The sequence below is a fragment of the Bison bison genome, unplaced genomic scaffold (assembly GCF_000754665.1).
Source record: "Bison bison bison isolate TAMUID 2011002044 unplaced genomic scaffold, Bison_UMD1.0 scf7180017864325, whole genome shotgun sequence".
NCBI classification, from domain to species: domain Eukaryota; kingdom Metazoa; phylum Chordata; class Mammalia; order Artiodactyla; family Bovidae; genus Bison; species Bison bison.
In genome coordinates, this window is record NW_011494897.1 from 1,212,475 (window position 1) to 1,220,755 (window position 8,281).

General features: G+C 42.9%; 1 protein-coding gene across 1 annotated transcript in view; it reads right to left on the bottom strand.

The window, feature by feature from the left end:
* Window positions 1-1,263: 1,263 nt before the first annotated feature.
* The window catches only part of MARC2 (mitochondrial amidoxime reducing component 2), a gene marked incomplete at its 5' end in the record, with an annotated part of 43,165 nt that continues 36,147 nt past the window's right edge, over window positions 1,264-8,281 (bottom strand). The window contains one exon of the mRNA XM_010853299.1: window positions 1,264-2,136. The remainder of the gene's footprint in view (window positions 2,137-8,281) is intronic.

An 8,281-nucleotide genomic window follows, 5' to 3' on the forward strand; every position in this document is an offset into this window, starting at 1 on the left:
AAGGACGACTTCTGAACCCCTTTCCGGCCGACCGGAATGTCGCGTCCTTCTCCCGAGGGGTGGCCCGGGGGATCTAAGGGTGGGAGGTGGGAGCACCTCCCACCGCCTCCTCCACTTCCGCCGCCTACGGCTGCAAAGCGAGGGACCCTCCCGCGTGATCGCTACAAGGGACCATTTTATTTACGTATTTGTGGGTTGTTTATTTAACCTAAAATTTTTTTTAAAGTTCGCAGTACTCATCAGGCAGCCGGCAGATCCCTTTCTTGGTAATAGGGAGCAACTGGCACCCGGTGGCCTTCGCAGGGTGCCCGGCTGCCTTCAGCCACTCTCCTCATCTACGGGCTGCTGGGGCCGGGGAGCTTTGGGCGGGTGGGAATCTGAGGGCGAGACACGCGACCAGGGTCTCGGGACCTGAAAGCCCAGGTATTCAGGGCCGCAGCCCGCAGCTCCGAACAGCAAAGCCGAGCGGAGACTGCCCTCTATAGGACTGCACACTTGGTTGGCTCCTCCAGGCACAAAGCATCAGAGATGGAGCTGCATTTGCCAGGAACCCCGGCTACGACAGAGGATACTGGCACAAGGTCCCGAGGCTTCTTCAAGGCAGCAGGGGATGTCCTCGATAATCCTTTCGAATTGTGGTGCCGAAGACTCTTGAGAGTCCCTTGGACAGCAAGAACAAACCAGTCAATCCCAAAGGAAATCACCCCTGAATATTCATTGCAAGGACTGATGCTGAAGCTGAAGCTCCAATACTTTGGCCACCTGATGCGGAAGAGCTGACTCACTGGAAGAGACCCTGATGCTGGGAAAGATTTAAGGCAGGAGAAGGGGCAGCAGAGGATGAGATGGTTGGATGGCATCACTCACTCAATGGACATGAATTTGAGCAAACTCAGGGAGATGGTGAAGGATGGGGAAGCCTGGCGTGCTGCAGTCCATGGGGTCACAAAGAGTGGGACACAACTTAGCAACTGAACAATAACAACAAATCCTTGTAAGGCACTGACGTCAGGCTCTTGTCACAAAATCAGGCCATGTTTGGGATTTTCCTGGTGGCTCAGTGCTAGCGCAGGGGACATGGGTTCCATCCCTGGTAGGGGAACTAAGATCCCACACGCAGCAGGGGCAACTAAACCGGGGCGCTGCAGCTAGAGAGAAGTCCACACGCTGCAGTAAAGAGCCTGTATGCTGAAACTAAGACCAAACGCAGCCAAAAATAAATAAATAGATAAGTAATTTTTAAAAGAAATACCAAAGAAAAAGTACAATTGAGAATCACATTTATTCAATATATTCAATGATATTCAAGAAACCACAAAATTATAGGTGAGTTCATTCATTCACATGTTACATCAGTGAGAATTCTTGTTCAGTTTTACCAGAATAGTTCAAAAATTACTTGCATCTAAAAAAAAAAAACAACAACAACAAAACAGGTTCATGATTCCTTCCTCCTATTGTTATTCTCAAAATTCCTTTTGCTTTCAAATCCCATTCTCTTCTTTATCATACTTGGAATTTGTACTGTTTGTCCCGGTCAGTTACAATTACTTTTACATGGCTTAAAAGAGGCATAATCAAAAAAGAAACAAAGTCTGCAGAATAATTTCCATTTCAAATACAACGCAGTTCCATAATGGTGGGGACAAAACCACATGAGCAAAACTCAACAGGACTCAATGGCATTGTAAAACCCAATAAGATGGATTTGTGTGTTAACGTGTTAAGGCACTCTGGAAATCTTTTGTTTCCCATTTTTCCTAAAATACACAACAATACATAATAAAATATAAACATTCAAAAGAAAACTGTAGCTTTTCAGTTGATTCTTTCAACTTTCTTTACTCATCAGTATTAACGTCAGAGACTGAAGAAGTGTAATAGCTACCATCACATTCCAAATAATTTTATGGACAATTGTATTTATTTTAAAAGTCTTCATTACCTAAAATCTATATGTGTTCTTATTCCCAAATCATCTTTAATACTTTCCTTGTATTAACTCAGAACATTTGTAACTCCAAAAAGAGGTTCATTTCCAGGATGAAATTACCGGCTGGGTAATAAGGATTTGCCCAGATAGTGGTGCTGCTGCGGTCATAAGAGTGCTGATCAATCCCTCTCAGATGCTGAAATCTGAATAAATTGTAAGAATCTCTGATTATTTTTTTTCTCTTACCAGTCATAAATAATTCAAACATGTACAAACCAGTGACTTATTAAGGTTAAAATGCAGGAAATATAAAGTATGTCCTGCACCAAATGACCCTGGCAAAGGCCAGAGCCAAGGATCTTTCTCACATAACAAGTTGGAGGCGGGTGGGAAGAATTGTTTTGATAGCAATTGGTCAAAATGCTGAAAAAGTGCCTATACCCCACAAGTCAATAATTCCACTTTAGAAATCTAACTTATAGAAAAATAATCTTACAATGCTCTGCATACAACAGTGTGTATGTACTCAGTCACTCAGTCCTATCCAAGTCTTTGCTACCCCAGGGCTACCCCAGTAGCCCAGCCCACCAGGCTCCTCGGTCCATGTGATTCTCCAGACAAGAAAACGGGAGTGGGCTGCCATTCCCTTCTCCAGGGGATCTTCCTGACCCAGGGATTGAACCCGCATCTCTGTGTCTTCTGCATTGGCAGGTGGATTCTTTACCACTGAGCTACCTGGGAAGCCACAATTGTGTCTACTAGACTTTCACTGGTAACAAAGTTGGATTATAGCCTGAGTGTCAAATAGTATAAAGTGGTCTTTACAAAGTGTCATGTAACATTAGGAAGCCATCAAAAATGACTTTTGAACAGGTTGGAGGACTATAAATATGATACATGGTTTACAATTCCTAGATACATATTTATAAGCTCATAATTCATAGATATACATGTATATGTGTGACATGTGGTATATGGACAGGAAATGCTGCCTGCCCTTTCAGTAAACAAAAAATGTTGCCCACCAACCCAGTTTTACAAGAATCATGCCATCAGTCCTTGCAGCTGCCCAAGGAAGGTGTGCCCTGAGGGCAATTCAGGATGGCGAAAAAGAGCATTCTGTGCTTTAGATACTGGCCCTAGATAGGTAAGATGCATATCTAAGGAATCATTTCAATGAGCTCAGATTCCTGCATCTTCTCAAACATAGAAAAGTCTAAAATCATTAACTTGAGATTTCTATTCTTTGTGATTAGCAGTAATCCTTGGATTACTGACTCCTCCATGTGTCTGACTCCTCCCTTACCTCTTTGGAGCAGTTCCTTGGAGCTATCTGAGAGGCTGTCTCCCACATTATAGTCCTCAGTAAGATCCTCCAATAAGACTTCACTCACAACTTTTAGGCTGTGCATTTTTCTTTAGTCAACAGATACATATTTGTATATATAAATTATATACAAAAAATACATGCATTATATATGATATATATGATTCTATCATACAGATCATGATATATCATATAGATAATGGCTACCTTAAACAAACGACAAAAAAATAAAATAAAATAAAATTTATAAACAGTAACAATGGGCGATTTTTTCTTCTACATTTCTGATGTCTTCAACATTTGCTATGATGATCATGAATTGCATTTATAATGGAACAGATAAACTTCTATATAATAGTATTTTAAAAGGACCAAAAAAACAACTCAAATAACCCTTGTGCAAGTAGTAACAGCTACTTTTTTTAACGACTTTAATCAACCTGTTGGAAAAAGGAGACCCTCCAGAATCAGAAACCATAGTAGGCTCACCATCAAAGTAAAGGAGCAAGGTTATTGTTTTTAAAGCCCAACAGAAATGCCCACCAGAGAGGAAGCCCTTGGTGCCCTTGAGGGGTAGGCAGTAGGGATGACTAGATACCGTGTTCCCCAGGTGGGACTCTGAGGGGCTGACACTTAACCCTCTTCAAGTGGAAGCATGTTCAGAGCAAAGAAGCAGGAGACAGCCATCAGGAAGCACTCGGGGTCTGTGCAGGGGAGCGGTGATGAAAAAGCTAGAAGGGAACTTAGGACCAAAGGTCAAACAGCACCTGTGGCATGCTGGCAACCTGGGCTCTCCATATGCCTCTCTGCACCTGTGACCTCCACCCCACTTAAGTCACATGCTGTCACACCTGCCTGACCTTTCCTCTCTTGCCCACTTCCAGTCCATCCCACACACAGCTCTTAGAAAGACCTTCCAAAAGCACCGTTTTTTAACATAATTATTTATTTGGCTGTCAGGCAGGCCTTAGTTGCGGCTGCTGCTGCTAAGTCACTTCAGTCGTGTCCGACTGTGTGCAACCCCATAGACGGCAGCCCACCAGGCTCCCCCGTCCCTGGGATTCTTTAGGCAAGAACATTGGAGTGGGTTGCCATTTCCTTCTCCAATGCATGAAAGTGAAAAGTGAAAGTGAAGTCGCTCAGTCGTGTCCGACTCTTAGTGACTCCATGGACTGCAGCCTACCAGGTTCCTGCGTCCATGGGATTTTCCAGGCAAGAGTACTGGAGTGGGGTGCCATTGCCTTCTCCGTTAGTTGCGGCAGGCAGGATATTTCATAGGAGCTCTCGGATTCTGTAGTTGTAGCACGTGGGCTCAGTTCAGCTCTGCATCTTGTGGGATCTTAGTTCCCTGTCCATGGATAGAACTTCCCCTGCATTGCAGAGCAGATGTTTAACCACTGGACCACCAGGGAATTCCCTTAAGAAGCTTTAACAGGCTTCATGTGTCCTCTTAGTTGACCTGAATCTTTGTTCATTGCCCTTTGAAATGCTGATTATCACATCTACCTCATGGAGACCCTACAAGGACTGGAAAAGGTAACATGTTATCTTAGGCTCTCTAACACAAGGTCTCCTGGGAGTGGAGACAACTGGAAACAGCTGGGTGTGAGCAAAACATGGGTGTTCCTTGCTTCAAACCACTGCAACACAAAAGGATCTGATTCTGAGGGGGTTTGAGACTGAGCAACACAGTGGAGTATCCGCCAGAGGGCAGATAGAATGGAAACCACCATTACAGAAAGCTATCCAAACTCACCACTTGGATCACAGCCTTGTCTAACTCATGAAACTGTGAGCCATGCCACGTAGAGTTCTGACAAAATGTGGTTCACGGGAGAAGGAAATGGCAAACCACCTCAGTATTCTTGCCTTGAGAACCCCATGAACAGTACGAAAAGGCAAAAAGATAGGACACTGAAAGACGAACTTCCCTGGTCGGTAGGTGCCCAATATGCTACTGGAGATGAGTAGAGAAATAAATCCATAAAGAATGAAGAAGCTGAGCCAAAGCAGAAACAACGCCCAGTTGTGGATGTGACTGGTGATGGAAGTAAAGTCTGATGCTGTAAAGAACAATATCGAATAGGAACCTGGAATGTTAGGTCCATGAATCAAGGTAAATTGGAAGTGGTCAAACAGGAGATGGTAAGAGTGAACATTGACGTTTTAGGAATCAGTGAACTCAAATGGACTGGAATGGGTGAATTTAATTCAGATGACCATTATATCTACTACTGTGGGCAAGAATCCCTTAGAAGAAATAGAGTAGCCCTTACTGTCAACAAAAGAGTCTGAAATGCAGTACTTGGATGCAATCTCAAAAACGACAGAATGATCTCTGTTCATTTCCAAAGCAAACCATTCAATATCACAGTAATCCAAGTCTATGCCCTGACCAGTAATGCTGAAAAAGCTGAAGTTGAATGATTATGTGAAGACCTACAAGACCTTCTAGAACTAACACCCAAAAAAGATGACCTTTATATCATAGGGGACTGGGAAGAAAAAGTAGGAAGTCAAGAAACACCTGGAGTAACATGCAAATTTGGCCTTGGAACACAGAATGAAGCAGGGCAAAGGCTAATAGAGTTTTGCCAAGAGAACACACTGGTCATGGCAAACACCCTCTTCCAACAACACAAGAAAAGACTCTACACATGGACATCACCAGATGGTCAATACCAAAATCAGGTTGATTATATTCTTTGCAGCCAAAGATGGAGAAGCTCTATACAGTCAGCAAAAATAAAACCAGGAGCTGACTGTGTCTCAGATCATGAATTCCTTATTGCCAAATTTAGACTTAAATTGAAGAAAGTAGGGAAAACCACCGGACCGTTCAGGTAGGACCTAAATCAAATCCTTTAAGATTATACAGTGAAAGCGACAAATAGATTCATGGGATTAGATCTGATGGATAGAATGTCTGAAGAACTATGGACAGAGGTTCGTAACATTATATAGGAAGCAGTGATCAAAACCATCCCCAAGAAGAAATGCAAAAAAGGCAAAATGATTGTCTGAGGAGGCCTTACAAATAGCTGAGAAAAGAAGAGACGTGAAACTCAAAGGAGAAAAGGAAAGATACACCCATTTGAATGCAGAGTTCCAAAGAAAATCAAGAAGAGATAAGAAAGCCTTCTTCAGTGATCAGTGCGGGAAAAAAATGGAGGAGAACAATAGAATGGGCAAGACTAGAGATCGCTTCAAGAAAATTAGAGATACCAAGGGAACATTTCATGCAAAGATGTGCACAATAAAGGACAGAAACAGTATGGACCTAACAGAAGCAAAAGATACTAAGAAATATGCTGTGTTTACTTCTCAGTAAGTTGCTCAGTCATGTCCAAAACTCTTTGCAACCCCATGCACTGTAGCCTGACACGTTCCTCTATCTATGGGATTCTCCAGGCAAGAATACTAGAGTGGGTTGCCATTTCCTCCTCCAGGGGCTCTTCCCAACCCAGGGATCAAACCCAGGTCTTCCACACTGTAGGCAGACTCTTTACTATCTGAGCCACTAGGGAAGTCACATATTAAGAAGAGGTAGCAAGAATACACAGAACAAAACAGATTTTAATGACCCAGATAACCATGATGGTGTGATCACTCATCTAGAGCCAGACATCCTGGAATGTGAAGTCAACTGGGCCTTAGGAAGCATCACTACAAACAAAGCCAGTGAAGGTGATAGAATTCTAGCTGAGCTATTACAAATCCTAAAAGATGATGCTATGAAAGTGCTGCACTCAATATGCCAGCAAATTTGGAAAACTCAGCAGTGGCCACAGGACTGGAAAAGGTCAGTTTTCATTTCAATCCCTAAGTAAGGTAATGCTAAAGAATGTTCAAACTACCGCACAATTGCACTCACCTCACACACTAGCAAATACTCAAAATTCTCCAAGCTAGGCTTCAACAGTGCGTGAACTGAGAACTTCCACATGTTCAAGCTGAATTTAGAAAGGGCAGAGGAACCAGAGATCAAATTGCAAACATCTATTGGATCATAGAAAAAACAAGAGAATTCCAAAAAACATCTACTTCTGCTTTATTGACTATGACAAAGCCTTTGACTGTGGGGATCACAACAAACTGTGGAAAATTCTTCAAGAGATAGGAATACCAGACCATCTTATCTGCCTCCTGAGAAATTTGTATGCAGGTCAAGAAGCAACAGTTAGAACCAGATATGGAACAACGGACTGGTTCCAAATTGGGAAAGGAGTATGTAAAGGCTGTGTATTTTCACCTTGCTTATTTAAATTATATGCAGAGTACATCATGCCAAATGCTGAACTGGATGAAGCCCAAGCTGGAATCAAGACTGCAGGGAGAAATATCAATAACCTCAGATATGCAGTTGACACCACCCTTAGGGCAGAAAGCAAAGAGGAACTAAAAAGCAGCCTCTTGATAAAAGTGAAAGAGGAGAGTGAAAAAGCTGGCTTAAAACTCAACATTCAAAAGATCATGGCATCTGATCCCATCACTTCATGGCAAATAGATAGGGAAACAATGAAAATAGTGACAGACTTATTTTCTTGGGCTCCAAAATCACTGCAGATGGTGACTGCAGTCATGAAATTAAAAGATGCCTGCTCCTTGGAAGAAAAGCTATGATAAACCTAGACAGCATATTAAAAAGCAGAGACATTACTTTGCCAACAAAGGTCCGTCTAGTCAAAGCTATGGTTTTTCCAGTAGTCATGTATGGATGTGAGAGTTGGACTGTAAAGAAAGCTGAGTGCCGAAGAATTGATGCTTTTGAACTGTGGTGTTGGAGAAGACTCTTGAGAGTCCCTTGGACTGCAAGGAGACCCAACCAGTCCATCCTAAAGGAAATCAGTCCTGGGTGTTCATTGGAAGGACTGATGTTGAAGCTGAAACTCCAGTACTTTGGCCACCTGATGTGAAGAGCTGACTCATTTGAAAAGACACTGATGCTGGGAAAGATTGAGGGCAGGAGGAGAAGGGGAAGACAGAGGATGAGATGGTTGGATGGCATCTCCGACTCAATG